The sequence below is a fragment of the Phyllobates terribilis genome, unplaced genomic scaffold (genome assembly GCF_046119375.1).
Source record: "Phyllobates terribilis strain yellow unplaced genomic scaffold, ASM4611937v1 Scaffold_4__5_contigs__length_816908805, whole genome shotgun sequence".
Lineage (NCBI taxonomy): Eukaryota > Metazoa > Chordata > Amphibia > Anura > Dendrobatidae > Phyllobates > Phyllobates terribilis.
This window is the reverse complement of record NW_027362764.1, coordinates 75,628,157-75,643,931: the sequence shown is the minus strand read 5'-3', so window position 1 is coordinate 75,643,931 and position 15,775 is coordinate 75,628,157. Positions and strand designations below refer to the sequence as shown.

General features: G+C 46.3%; 1 protein-coding gene across 2 annotated transcripts in view; it reads left to right on the top strand.

The window, feature by feature from the left end:
* The window catches only part of CUNH10orf67 (chromosome unknown C10orf67 homolog), a 204,254-nt gene that overhangs the window by 43,717 nt on the left and 144,762 nt on the right, over positions 1-15,775 (top strand). The window lies entirely within an intron of this gene.

Sequence of the window (15,775 nt, the reverse complement as noted above, 5' to 3'; positions counted from 1 at the left end):
ACAGCTTCATTCGTCTGCTTTCACTACGCTGCCTCTGGCGGCCAGGACCTAGAGACTGTTAGTCCCATCTAGACCGTGAATGGCCGAGATGGGAGTAACCCTTTAATAAAGTTGGGCAAAAAGATTCATAGGTTCCTAGTCGGTAATCCATGGCCGCCAGACCAAAGCCCTGGTACCTCTTCTTACCTGCAGCTTCTCCGATACCTCTTCTGATTAGTAGGCACCGTGATGTGCTATAGCTGTAGAAAAACACCTGGACTTCAACACCGAAACTCATACGTTGATCTAATGCCGCTAGGCAAAAATTTACAAAACTGAACATGAGGTTCGCAGTTTAACATTCTGACCAGACCGTATGAAGACCAATGCCACGTCACGGCAAACATCTCAGTGGGACAATTTTTGCCTAGCGGCATTAGATGAATGTGTGATTTTTGGATGTCCATGTCCTTCTCTACAGCTAAAGCATCATGGCGTCATTACATTGCTGCACGACACATGGGGCCTTCTAAGCAGAAGAAGTGCCGGGGATACCGGTAAGTAGGAGGAGGTTTGCAGGGTTCTGGTCCGGTGGCCACGGACTACCGATGTGGATACTGGACCAGGGTCCTACAAATTTTTTTGCTCAACTTTACCCTTTAGCCTTCCTAATCCTCTGTTCCTGATAGATAAGCGGCAGTGAATCTGGCACGCATCTTCTCATCCCATGAATATTCATGAAAGATTTGGGCAGGATAAATAAGCATCTGGTCAAAAGTTTATGACTTTAGGCATATAAAACTTCTTCCTATGTCTCGAAGGGTTGTAATCACCATCATGTAAGCCTTCCCAGCAACAGGGGCTATAGAGAAGATCTGGAGACACCATAAGTGTGATATTCCATAGTTATGGGAAAAAGCCGTGCCCATCCCACCGGTCTGTTATCCATAATTTGCCCGGTCTGCGTTTCTCACAGTAGTAGTAGAAATGCTTTTGTTACAGGAGCAGCCTACGTCGTCTGCAATAAGAAGTCAGACACAGCTTGTGCCCAACATTCAGCACGTTCTGCAGAAGAATATGACAGTGTTCAGAGGAGAAGCTCGCTGACACCAAACCTTTAGATATGTAAAGAGACGCTCTCGCTGCTTGTCAAGCTCAGTGCCAAGTCATGGCAACTTTACGTCTCCCATTTTGTAGGCTAAGCTCTGGTTATTGTCGGGGCTCAGTGTCTTAGAAATTCATGAAAAACGATACTTCAGCATTACAATAGGGGCTTTCTATGAATCCAACTGGTGAGGGCATAGTTTTAGGCATAAATTATTTTTGGCATCATATTGAGCTTCATAATGAGGAGTCTGTTGGCATGTTGAGATGTCGCTGCATCCACAATGCTATTGTATTCAGTTTATTCCAGATTCTTGCTGCAATCGCAACTTATTTTTACACATTTTATATAATTGTATATGCAGGTGCTTCTCACAAAATTAGAATATCATCAAAAAGTTAACTTATTTCAGTTCTTCAATACAAAAAGTGAAACTCATATATTATATAGAGTCATTACAAACAGAGTGATCTATTTCTAGTGTTTATTTCTGTTAATGTTGATGATTATGGCTTATAGCCAATGAAGACACAAAACTCATTATCTCAGTGAATTAGAATACCTTATAACAACAGCTGGAAAAATGTTTTTACAATCAGACTCTGGGACCTTGATTTCCAAATGAAATGAAAAATTTACTTTCATCTGAAAACAACACCTTGGACCACTGAGTAACAGTCCGGGTCTTTTTCTCCTTGGCCCAGGTAAGACGCTTCTGGCGTTGTCTATTGGTCATGAGTGGCTTGACACAAGGAATGTGACACTTGTAGCCCATGTCCTGGATACGTCTGTGTGTGGTGGCTCTTGAAGCAATGACTCCAGCAGCAGTCCACTCCTTGTGAATCTCCCCCAAATTTTTGAATGGCCTTTTCTTAACAATCCTTTCAAGGCTGCGGTTATCCCGGTTGCTTGTACACCTTTTTCTACCACACTTTTTCAACTTTCCATTAATATGCTTGGATACAGCACTCTGTGAATAGCCTGCTCTTTAGCAATGACCTTTTGTGGCTTACCCTCCTTGTGGAGTGTGTCAATGACTGCCTTCTGGACATCTGTCAAGTCAGCACTCTTCCCCATGATTGTGGAGCCTACTGAAACGGACTAAGGCTGTGTGCCCACTATGCGTTTTTTAAGCGGTTCCGCAGCAGCAATTCCGCTGCAGAAACGCTTAAAAAACGCTTGGTAGAAGGTCTGCCATGGTCCCCAATGATAATCCGCATGTGCTGTGCACATGCTGCGGAAATTTCCGCTGCGGATTATCATTGCGGAAAAAAAGGCAGCACTACCAATTATTTTGCGGAAGCGCTGCTTTTTCGCCGCCATTGACTTGCATTGGATCGCATGTAATCCGCATCACTGCATCTGCAGATGCGGATTCCATGCTTTTCAATGTGCGGATGGTACCCGAGTTTAGAGAAGAGGAGACTCTCCTCTGGACCCGGGTACCATAGTACCTGTAAAAAAAAGAATAAAATAAAAAATATACATTATACTTACCTGCTGATGGCGCCTGGTGTCACTTATCGATGCGTCTTGACTTGCCGGCAGCTCGCGATGGTCTTAAGGACCTGCCATGACGTAATTTAGTCATGTGACGGGTCACGCGACCGCTGACGTCGGCAGGTCCTTTCAGTGTATCGCGAGCTGCCGGCAAGCCGAGACGCATCGGATAAAGACTCCGGGGGCCATCAGAAGGTAAGTATATATTTATTTTTTATTTTTTACCATTCTTTCGGTCACACTATATAAATCCATGCCGGCTGCATGGATTTATATAGTGTGACCAAGTTGTCAAGCACTTTCCAAGTGATGCTAGAATCGCTTGGAAAGCGCTTGACAATCCTCATGCGGAAATGCATGTGAAGAACGCTTCACATCCGCATGTCCCTGGCAGGAAAAACGCATGTACAATCCGCATGTACAATCCGCATGTACAATCCGCATGCACAATCCGCATGCACAATCCGCATGTACAATCCGCATGTACAATCCGCATGCGTTTTTTCTGCCAGGGAGATGCAGAAACGCTCAGGAAAAAATGCGGAGCATTTCTGCATCGTGGGCACATAGCCTAAGGGACCTTTGTAAATGCTTCTTTGCAGGTGTTTTTTGTCAATTATTCTAATTTACTGAGATAATGACTTTTGTGTTTTCATTGGCTGTAAGCCATAATCATCAACATTAACAGAGTTTCACTTTTTGTATTGAAGAACTGAAATAAATGAACTTTTTGATGATATTCTAATTTTGTGAGAAGCACCTGTAGTTATGTTTAGTGCCGTGTTAATTTCCTATGTGGAAATCTCTCTGCCTTCCAGTCAATTTTTCCTTGATTCCATCTGGGCAGATTTTGCTCAGAGATGTACATGGTAGGCCATTTATATGGATACACCTAAATTAAATGGGAATGATTGGTGATATCAACTTCCTGTTTGTGGCACATTAGTATATTCGAGGGGGAAAACTTTTCCAGATGGGTGGTAACCTTGGCGGCCATTTTGAAGTCAGCCATTTTGGGTCCAACTTTATTTTTTTCAATGGGAAGAGGGTCGTGTGACACATCAAACCTATTGAGAATTTCATAAGAAAAACAATGGTGTGCTTGGTTTTAACGTAACTTTATTCTTTCATGAGTTTTTTACAAGTTTATGACCACTTTTAAAATGTGTTCGAAGTGCTGGCCATCGTGTTGGATTGTCAATGCAACCCTCTTCTCCCACTCTTCACACACTGATAGCAACACCGCAGAAGAAATGCTAGCACAGGCTTCCAGTATCCGCTGTTTCAGATGCTGCACATCTTGTATCTTCACAGCATAGACAATTGCCTTCAGATGACCCCAAAGATAAAAGTCTAAAGGGGTCAGATCGGGAGGCCTTGGTGGCCATTCAACTGGCCCACGACGACCAATCCACTTTCCAGGAAACTGTTCATGTAGGAATGCTCGGACCTGACACCCATAATGTGGTGGTGACCATCTTGTTGGAAAAACTCAGGGAACGTGCCATCTTCAGTGCATAAAGAGGGCAACACATCATCATGTAGCAATTTCAGATATCCAGTGACATTGAAGTCTCCATTGATGAAGAATGGCCCCACTATCTTTGTACCCCATATACAACACCATACCATCAAGATATGAGACGTGCAGCATCTGAAACAACGGATACTGGAAGCCTGTGCTAGCATTTCTTCTGCGGTGTTGCTATCAGTGTGTCCAGAGTGGGAGAAGAGGGTTGCATTGACAATCCAACACAATGGGCAGCACTTTGAACACATTTTATAAGTGGTCATAAACTTGTAAAAACTCATGAAAGAATAAAGTTACGTTAAAACTAAGCACACCATTGTTTTTCTTATGAAATTCTCAATAAGTTTGATGTGTCACACGACCCTCTTCCCATTGAAAAAAATAAAGTTGGATCCAAAATGGCTGACTTCAAAATGGCCGCCATGGTCACCACCCATCTGGAAAAGTTTTCCCCCTCCCATATACTAATGTACCACAAACAGGAAGTTCATATTACCAACCATTCCCATTTAATTTAGGTGTATCCATATAAATGGCCCACCCTGTAGATCACAGGTTATATCAGCAAAACATTCCCCCTCGGATGTACTTTCATATCTTAAGGGGTGTGGAAAGTAATTTTATAACACAATATGGGCTCGTGCATATAAATCGGATGTGCGCTGTCTGATTTTTGATCGGATAGTACTAGGAAGGCACACTGACCCATGTTATTCAATAGAGCTGTTCACATGAATGATTTTTCTCACTCTCTGTGCATTACTTTCATGCATTTATCAGATGAGACTCGTCCATTCAAGTCGATGGGTGCACCAAAGAAAATCGGATCCCACACAACATCCATGTGGCATCTGATTGTTACGGAAACATTTCCATTATGAACATAGGAACCTGCATTTAATTATGTACATTTTTTAATGTAGTTTGACAAAGTCACTGGCAAAGTACTGGAGGGGAGATATGTATCACTGAGGTTATTAGTAGAGATGAGCGTTGTTCTACTCGAACTGTTCGCCAATCTCAAATTCGAGCTGTTTTGGGCGGTGTTCGAGCCGTTCGGCGAACACGAACAATTTGAGAAAAATTCGGCTGTTCGAGGTTATGTTCGATAACTGTTTGTGCACCAAAATCATAACTGGATTTTTTCTCAGTAATGATGAAAATTAATGTTAATACGCAGTTTGAGTGTACAGCGGGGTGGGGGGAGGGGCAGGGGATGGATCTCTGCAGGAACAATGAAGATCTCCATTTTTTTTTCTCTTTCCCGCATTTGCAGTGGGGAGGTGCAATCTGTCAGCCTATCAGCAGCGCACACACGGAGCGAAGTGCTTTTTTTCACACAAGCAAGGGCATGTGTGATTGGCAGTGTATGTCACATGTCCTTGCCCTATAAGACCAAGCCATTTTCCCCGTCGCCACCATTTTCTCACTGCTGCAGCTGCGTGTTAGACGGCACCGCTGTTGCTGTGTGCGCTATACCTTGTTAATTTCAAGCCAATTTTCGCACAAATCTACAGATAGCTTGGGAGTAGGGAATAGTTGTGATTGCAGTCCTTTTAAGGACTAGGTTACAGCATTTCCTACGACTTTTATCAGGCAGGTCTGTGCTCTTAAATAGATAGATTGTGGGAGTAAAGACTAATTGTAATTGGAGTCCTTTTCAGGACTAGGTTACATCAGTTCCTATCAGTTTTTGCCAGGCAGGTCTGTGCCAGTGCTGTGCAAGTTTTTTTCACAGCATTTGGCTGAATCTAGCAAAGCTAATCCTTTTTGGCCTATTGCAGAGTGTGTTAGTCAGTGGAGTAGCCTATCTGTGTTGCAAGATATACCACCTGTGTATAGAATACCAATTTTTTTACTGCACCTAGTGAAGTAAAATCTTTTGGGCATAGCATCATTCTATTAGTCCATCTATACTGACCTCCATCAGGTTGCAAATTGAATATAATTTTTTTCTGCATCTAGCTCTGAAAAAATAGTTGGGCTTCTAGCGGTGTGTGGGACTTGGTCTATTAGTCCATCTATACTGACCTCCATCAGGTTGCAAATTCAAAATAATTTTTTTCTGCATCTAACCCAGCCAATAGTTTTGGCCTAATACCACAGTTTGGCCACTCAGCTCTGCTCGGTTACCATCCATTGTTTTTTTGTGCAAACAACTCCAGAGTTGTGAATTAGTTAACCACCAAAATGAGTGGAAAAAGGCCTGCTGCTGGTGGAAAGGGGAATAGGCGTGTTGGGAAGGGGAAAAAAGGTTGTGTCCGTGGGGTAGGTGTTAAAGCAACAGTAACATCTGCAGAAAAAAGACCATCTTCCAGCCAAAATAAAATGTCTACTTCTTTTAGCGGACAATGTGATAAGATCCCTTTCTTACGGCCACGCCAATCGCTACAAATTCCAGATGAGGCACAAAAACAGCAGGTGCTTCAACGGATATCAAGTGCTCCTTTAAGTGGGCTCTCCTCCACATCAACTTCAACATCACAAATACTCCAGTCCTCAAAGGTGTCACCCAAATCGCACTTGCTTCCTCACAGCTCCCAAATCTCCAGCTGCCCGTCTGAGTATGAGGTAGAACAGATGGTTGAGTCTGCAGAGCTGTTTACTCATACTATAGCCTGGGAATCAGAGGTCGACTCCAGCGCTTCTGTGAATCCAGACGAGGAAATGATCTGCACTGATGCCCAGAATCTTTATGAGTCGGATCCAGGACCAGACGCAGAAGGTTCTGACCATAATGTAGACCCTCATTCCCAAACTGTAACTCCTGTTGGTGGAGACAATGAGGAAGACGATGATAAGACTCAAATACCTGATTGGAGCGACAACTTTAGTTTTTAGTCAGGGCAGGAACAGGTTGGCTCTGAGGACGACGGGTGTGATAACGCACAGGGTGATGATGATGAGGTCGGAGATCCCACTTACTGTCAACCCACAGTCAGCCAAGAGATGAGGTCAGCAGAGGAGGTGGAGGAAGATGCTAGTGACGACGAGGTCAGGTTGCGCCTTCCTGGACAGAGACGTAGTACTGGAAGCACGTCAACAACTGTATCCTCAAACACAACTCTGCCTCTCACCACAAGTCGTGGTGGCTCTTCAGGTCGCATGGGTGCTAAGCCTTGCATAGCCTGGGCATTTTTTCAGATCGATAAAGATGACCCAACTCGTGTTACCTGTAACATTTGTCAGCAAAAGCTAAATAGAGGCCAAAAAATACATAGTTTGAGTACTTCATGCATGAACCGGCACATGGACATGAAGCATAAGTTGCAGTGGGAAGCTCAGTGTGCTACAATGCGGCCTAGCCGGCCGGGCCAATCACCGTCTGCCATATCTTGTGCATCCGCGGCCTCTTCATCCTCTGTGACTGGGGGGACAGCAGTCACACCTGTTTTGGGGCGCAGACCTGCCACCTCTTTACCCGCAACAGCCAGCGTGATTGGCAGGTCATCATTTTCTTTGGAGGTGGTAACACCAGCTGGTGTTGAGCGCTGTCCGACATCGATAGCACCACCTTTGGATCAAGGCAACCTAACATGTCCGCCTGCATCTTCCTCACAGACCGGCAGTTTGCCGGGGACACCCTTATCAACCCCGTCTAAGCACAATAGCCAGCCCTCGGTCCCTCAGATGTGGACAAGTAAAAGACCATTTCCTCCTAGCCATGAGAAAGCTAAGAGGTTGAATTTCACCATCTGCAAGCTCTTGGCTACAGAAATGCTGCCTTTCCGCCTGGTGGACACAGAGGATTTTCGAGACCTTATGTCCGTCGCAGTGCCCCAGTACCAGATGCCCAGTCGGCACTACTTCTCAAAGAAAGGTGTGCCTGCGCTCCACCAGCATGTCGCACACAACATCACTGCTTCTTTGAGAAACTCTGTGTGTGACAGGGTGCATTTCACCACAGACACTTGGACGAGTAGGCATGGACAGGGGCGTTACATGTCGCTGACTGGGCACTGGGTAACTATGGTGACAGCAGGACAAGGGGCTTGCCGTCCCCACGAGTTGTGCATCAATCCTCTTTATGTCAAAGTTCCTCCACTGCTTCTGCCTCCTCAACCTCCTCTCGGTCTTCCACCTGCACCCAAAGCCTGTCTGGTCATGCCACAAGCTTTCTAACTGCGCAGAAGGGATCCTGCACACCTCCTTACTATGCTGGCAGTAGGGCTCAACGTCATCAGGCGGTTTTTACATTGAAATGTCTGGGAAATGTGAGTCACACAGCTGAGGAGTTGTGGTCAGCTCTGGAGAACCAATTTCATGAATGGTTGTCTCCACTGGACCTGAAACCAGGGAAGGCCGTGTGCGACAATGCTGCAAACCTGGGTGCGGCCCTTCGCCGGGGCAATGTCACACACGTGCCTTGTATGGCTCACGTGTTGAACCTGGTTGTCCAGCAATTTTTAGCCCACTATCCCAGACTAGATGGCCTTCTGCAGAGGGCACGGTCGCTGTGTGCTCACTTCCGCCGTTCGCATCCCGCAGCTCAGCGACTTACATCTCTACAGAAGTCGTTGGGCCTGCCACTTCACCGGCTAAAATGCGATGTGCCTACCCGGTGGAATTCAACTCTGCACATGTTGCAGCGACTGTGGCAGCACCGACAAGCCCTGGTGCAATACGTTCTGACGTATAGCCTGGGCCAACGAGATTCAGAGGTGGGGCAAATCACGCTGGAGGAGTGGTCTCAGATCAGGGACCTATGCACCCTTCTGCACAGTTTTGAAATGGCGACGAAGATGTTTAGTGCTGACGATGCCATTATCAGCATGACTATTCCGGTGATTTACATGCTGGAGCACATGTTAAACAGAATTCGGAGTCAGGTGGTGGCACAAGAGGAGGTGGAGGAAGTAGAGGAGGAGGAGTTGTATGCGGAAGGGCTAACATCTGCAAGGTCCAGACGGTCGGCAGCACCAAGGCGGCAGGCATGTGAGGGTGGGGGAGATGGTTTTACCAGGGCGCATGGTAGCAGCCAAACTAGTGAGGAAGGTGCAGGAGCCCAGGAAGAAGTGGAGGACGAACTGATGGAAGACTCATCAGATAAGGGAGACCTTGATCACATTTCTGTTGTGCGAGGTTGGGGGGAGAGGACAGAGGAAGGAAGCATGATTGTTACCTCGCCACCAACACAACAGGGACTTGGTGCTCCTGGATGCGCAACACACATGAGTGCCTTCTTGCTGCACTACCTGCAACATGACCCTCGAATTGTGAGAATTAGAAATAATCCTGACTACTGGGTTGCCACACTGTTAGATCCCCGGTACAAAAGTAAATTTGCAGAAATTATTCCTGCCATAGAAAGGGATGCACGCATGCAGGAGTATCAGCAGAGACTGTTGCAGAATCTTACATGTGCTTTTCCACAAAATACCAGTGGTGCACGTAGTGAATCTCACAGTTCCAACTTGCCAACCGTGGGACCGTTAAGTGTTCAGCACTCAAACCGTAACAGAACCACAGTATCTGCTGGTAACATCAATTTTGCGGAATCATTTCACCACTTTTTTAGCCCATCCTTTGCAAGGCCACAGGAGACAAGAAGTCTGACACATAGTCAACGCCTAGAGACGATGGTACAGGAGTATCTCCAAGTAAACATTGAAGCCACGACTGTGTCACTGGACCCTTGCTCTTTTTGGGCTTCCAATCTGGATAAATGGCCGGTGCTAGCCACTTACGCCTTGGAGAGCTTGTCATGCCCCGCAGCCAGCGTTCTGTCTGAACGTGTGTTCAGCGCTGCTGGTGGTGTGCTGACAGATAAGCGCACGCGGCTCTCCACTGATAATGTAGACAGACTCACGTTCATAAAGATGAACAAATCATGGATCCGAAACGACTTTTCTACCCCTGTGTCATCCTGGGGAGAGTAAAAGCTTGATGATTGGTTAAAATCACCCTACCAACCGTTTTAAGCTTTCAAATTACTAATCATGTTTATCTGTATCTTGACTGGAAAATAATTTGGGCTTTGTAGCAGTGTGCAGCACTGATCCTATTAGGCCATCTATACTAAAGCTTCACCAGATTTAAAATTAAAAATAATTTTTAGCTGCATCTAGCCCGGAAAATAATTTTGGGGCTCCGAGATGCGCAAGACACAAGTGCCTTCTTGCTGCACTACCTGCAGCATGACCCTCATATTGTCAGAATTCGAAGTAATCATGACTACTGGGTTGCCACACTCTTAGATCCCCCAAACTTTTCGATCAACCTTTTCATTTTAATAAAGACCAAAAAAATGGTCATTTTTGAAATTATAAGCATTAGCAGGTTGTTAGAAACTGAAATCAAACAGTTTTCAACTCAAAACTTTATTCTAGGTGATGTTACATTTTCACATAGGACCCCTTGTTCGAAAGGAGCTTCTGAACTCTCTCGTCCATTGAATTTGTCAGGTTTTGGATGGTTTCTGCTTCAATTGTTTTGCATGAGGACAGAATACCCTCCCAGAGCTGTTGCTTAGATGTGAACTGCCTCCCGCCATCATAGACACTCCTTTTAATGATGCTCCAAAGGTTCTAAATGAGGTAGAGGTCAGGGGAGCATGGGGGTCACACCATAAGTTTGTCCCCTTTTATGCCCATATCAGCCAGAGATGCAGATGTTTTATGTGCAGCATGAGATGGTGCATTATCATGCAGAAAAATGATCTTGCTGTGAAATACACGGTTCTTCTTCTTGAACCATGGCAGGAAGTGCTGTTTGAGAAAATCCACATACATTATGGAGTTCATCTTTAGCGCCTTCAGGGATCCTAAAGGGGCCGACAATCTCTCTCCCCATGATTCCAGCCCAAAACATTACTCCACCTCCTCCTTGTTGGCGCTGTAGCCGTGTTTGCGTGGGGTGTCCATCAACCAGCCATCCTCCACTCCATCCATCTGGACCATCGAGCGCTGCACGGCACTCATCCGTGAACAAAACAGTTTTGAAATCAGTCTTCATGTAATGTTTGGCCCACTGGAGCCGTTTCTGCTTGTGTGAAGTGGATAGAGGAGGTCGACAGGATGGCGCATGCACAGCTGCAAACCTCTGAAGGACCCTGCATCTTGTTGTTCGGGGGACGTTGGAGGCACAAGCAGCTTCAAAAACTTGTCTGCTGCTATGACAAGGCTTTTTTGCCGCTGCTCTTTCAACCTGACGTAATTGCCTGTAGGAAAGAGTCCTCAATTTGCCCTTATCAGCACGCACACGTGTGTACTGTGAATCAGCTACATACTTCTTGATTGCCAAGACACTTCATCCTGATCATCGCACAATGTTGATTGTAGTCATGCCTTGACCTAAACACTCCACAATTTGTTGCTTCTCAGCAGCCGACACATCCTTTTTCTTTCCCATTTTGGCAGAAAATGTAGGCTGCTTAATAATGTGAGAGAGCCTTCTTAAGTAGTCTTGCCTTTCATTGGACACACCTGCCAAACTAATTAGCACAGGTGTCTGCAATTGCTTACAGTGATATAAAGAGCCCTGACACACATCACCATCAATGAGTTTAACTGACAAACAAACAAATTCTTCCCTTATCACTCCTAAACACTTTTTGTATAATAATTTGGAACGCAGTGTACATGTGCTTTTCCACAAAACACCAGTGGTTCACGTAGTGAATCTTACAGTTCTAACTTGCCAACCGTGGTCTGTATGGAGTTGTTCAATAAAGGGCCCAAAATTAAGATAACATAGATGGGAGAGGTCTCTATGAATAGGAATTCCTAAGTATTTGATACCCTGTGAGGGCCAGGCAAAGGGAAAGTTGGACTGGATGGAATCCTATATGGATTTGGGGAGGGAGACATCGAGGGCCTCAGACTTCGCTGCATTGATTTTAAAATTTTACCATGTAACAAAGTGATCTATTTCAGCCATAACAGCATGGATGGATATATGTGATTGAGTGATATATACTAGGACATCATCAGCAAATAGAGAGCACTTGTACTCGGTGCCTCCCACCTCAATCCACCTAATATTGGGGTTATGGCGAATTGATGAGAGCAGGTGCTCCGTCACTAGGATGTATAAGAGAGGGGACAGAGGACATCACTGCCTTGTCCCATTGGTGATTGTGAAAGGTGATGAAAATGTTCTGACGCACCCCCTGGGCCTTGGGACACCCGGAGCCGGACCCTTTTTGGTGGATGCTGGTGGTTGTAGTCTTCGTGGCGGCGACCCAGTTCCGTGGCTCAGGGCGGTCAAACCAGTGGCGGAACTATTTATGTGGTTTTCATGTTTAAATGTCCGACTACGCCACCCGTGGATTGCGGTCAGAGTGAACCGCCGCTACAGAGCAGACCACTGAGGCTGGTGTTGTGGGTGCAGCAGAGCGTAGCATAACTCCCCACGGGAGGAGTATAGCCTCAGGGCAGTGTATGCGGAGGATGGGGGTGATGGTGCAGGGCAGCAGCAGTAACGACACGGAGTCAGTGATGCAGTTCAGGGCCTTTACTCACAGTTCTTATTATCCAGACCACGTCTGCAGGTAACGGCTGCCCACGTCGTACTGTGCTCACCAGGTGAGGGGCTCAGACAACTCCCAGATAACTTTGGAGCACTTCACAGGACCCCCTTTGTGTGTCCTTTGTCTGGCCTTTCTTACCAACACTTCTGTCCGGCTGCCTCGGGCCTCCTCTTGTTAAACTTGGCGCCAGTTTCCCTGACCCTATGTGGTGCCTTCCTAGCGGGTGTAGCGAGGGGCTGCGCCACATAAAATGTCAGAGCCTCCGGTTTCTAGCTGAGGGTCGTTTCCTGCCTCCACTAGTTCGGGGACCGGTCTCCCCCTTTGGCCTGACCCCTCCACGCAGGTGGATTCGGGCGTGCGGTGGCGACTCGCCCGTCCGCACCCCTGGGATCCCTTCATTCCTCGTTCCTGGAGCCTTCTCCGCTCCTCTTCCTTCCTTCTCCCTCTTCCAGGCCTGGGGCTCTGTTACTAGGCCCGCCTCCGGAGCAGAGCTCATGCAGAGCCCCTGCTCCCTGCCACTTCTGCTCAGACTTCTCTGCACTGAACTAAGATGGTGCCCACCTTTTATACTCCCTTCTCAATGCACCCAGGAACTGCTTCCTCCCTGCTCCTGCACTACAGGGTTCCCCTTCCTCAGTGTTCCCTCCCCCCACTCCAGCCAGGGACAGGGACTGTCGTGCCCATCTCAGGGGCATATTGGTCGCCCTGCCCCACGGCAATGTGGTGTAATGCATGCAGGTGTCGGGTCCTGATCCACACTCCATCCTTACCTGAGAGTGAGATATCACACCTCTGGGTGAGGTGCAATACGTCTGTAGCAACCGAGCCCTCAGGGTGCTACAGTTCCATTTATCTTCAGCCTAGGTGACGTATTGCGATACAGGGCCGTGATTTTGGCTATAAAAGGGTCCCCTAGACCCCTACCCCAAGCTTTTTAAGAGAATCATATATGGCGTGCCAGGAGACTCTATGGAATGCTTTCTCAGCATCCAACGAGAGTATCTAATTACAAATTTTTAACTGCATCTAGCCCAGGAAATACTTTGTGCCTAGTAGCAGTGTCTGCTAGTGAGCGGATTATCCCGGCTGTTAAGCAAGCTGCACCACCTGTAGTTTAGACACTTAATTTTTTCAAAGGAAATGCTTCGGGACCATGGGATACTTAGTGAAGAGCATCAGGAGGCACCCCAAGGCATAGGGGCTGGGACTGGCAGTAGGATGCCTTGCGGTGGACAGCCGAGCTCGATCCTTATAAAAGCTTTTTAACTGCAGCAGCTTTAGTGGACGCTACTGGAGCTGGAATTACCGCGGCTGCTGGCATGAGACTTGCCCTCCAATAGATCCTTGTAAATGGATTTAAAGTGTATTCATTCAAATTAGAGAGACAATTTAAATTAAAAAGCTTAGAGCTGCCTCCACCACAGGGGGGCTCGCTCGACCCACCAGCGGACAGGCACCAGTATTGGGAGAGGGGGGCTGGCCGTCAGGGTTCACCGCGGCTCTGGCACAAACCCGGCGACACGGAGGTGGCACGGGCAGGAGCGGACTGGCCGTGTCGGCTTCTCACTTTTTGGATTTTAGAAGGGCATGACATGCCTATATCTGTGTCTCCCCCTCCTTTTACTCCTCCACCTCTTTTATTTTCGCATGACTATATGTACTTGTCACTTTTCCATGTGTTAGTTATGTCTTCTGAGCAGTTTGTCAGCTTTTGGACACCTTTGAAGGTGTTTTCTATGTGTTTCTATGTGTTTTTGTTTGCCTGCCATTGGTTTTAACGGTGTTCGAAGGTGTTCGACGAACAGTTCGACGAACAGTTCGGCGAACACACGGGTGTTCGACGAACCGAACCGAACTCGAACACTACGGGGGTGGCTCAACACTAGTTATTAGCTTCAGTGATATGAACCCAGAAAAATGCTTGATCACACTAAGTGTTGAGAGGGGTTAATCAGTCATGTTTAGGGCTAGGTTGAGTGAACAGCTGTAGAGTGGGTGGGAGGCTGTTCACCATATCTCCACCCCAGGGTGCAGTCCAGAGGATACATACACAGCCTTGAACCTTTTTTTATGTTTGTTCCCTGAGCGGGCGGATCACCGCAGCAATACGGACTGTGCCACACATTATATTTTTGTTTTCCCGTTAAGCCAGAAAGGCTGTGTTTGTTTTGTTAACGCTGCACTGGTTTATGCAGTACTTTTAGTAAACCAATGGAACATTTAAAGAGACATTGTTCCTGTGTCTACCTCTATGTGCAGCCGAGTGAGCCGATCTACTGCAGTTGATGTATGAAAACAGATCGCACACAGACTTAAAAAAAACATGGATGGTACATGGATGACAATATAGATGAAAATTGGATGAATATCGTCCGAGTTTTCTGAATGAAACTCAATTCATTTTTTACGCACTCGTCTGTCCCTGGCCTTAGGCTTATTTAAGATTTTCCAATCTGCAGTCTTGTATAGTAGCAGCAAAGCTCATGAGATGTTACCCCATAAGAGCATTATGCATTATGGCAGATTTCACCTCAGATTTGGCAAGACTGCAACAAAATCTCCATGTAAAATATATGGATGGAAAATCACAACAGAGATGTCACCCAATGCTTTGCAAAGAGAGAAATCTGCCGTGAAAATCGGCAAATCAGTGTGGATTTTTTCCACATCATGTCAATGAAATTTATTAAAATTAATTTAGGTAAAACTTCTACCACTCTCTAAGAAGCCGCCCTGTGCTGAGTTGAGCAGAGGTGCACATACATTTCCTCCTCTCCATGCATTGTCAATGACACTACTGAAAATAGACAAATGCGGTACTTGGCTTTCTTTAACAGTCCAATAGACCGTTTTGGGAAGACCCTTCTGGTGGCAGATGATCTCCCTTGAAAAAAGAGGATTAAGTAATGGAATTCAACAATCCAAATCCTTGTTCCCCGACATCATGTGTTAGATGACAGTCAGGAAGACACTATATACATACAATAATTGTCTGGTCCCACCAAAATCAGCTGGTTCAGGCAAGTGTTTTCTAGGGTTCTTTATGCTCAAAACACTGGATCAAAAACTACATTATTAGATCTAACCAGAAAGGATAGCTTCCACCATGCACACAGTGTACATGGGCATTATAGAGGATAGCTTCTACCATGCACACAGTGTAGATGGTCATTAAAGAGGATAGCTTCCA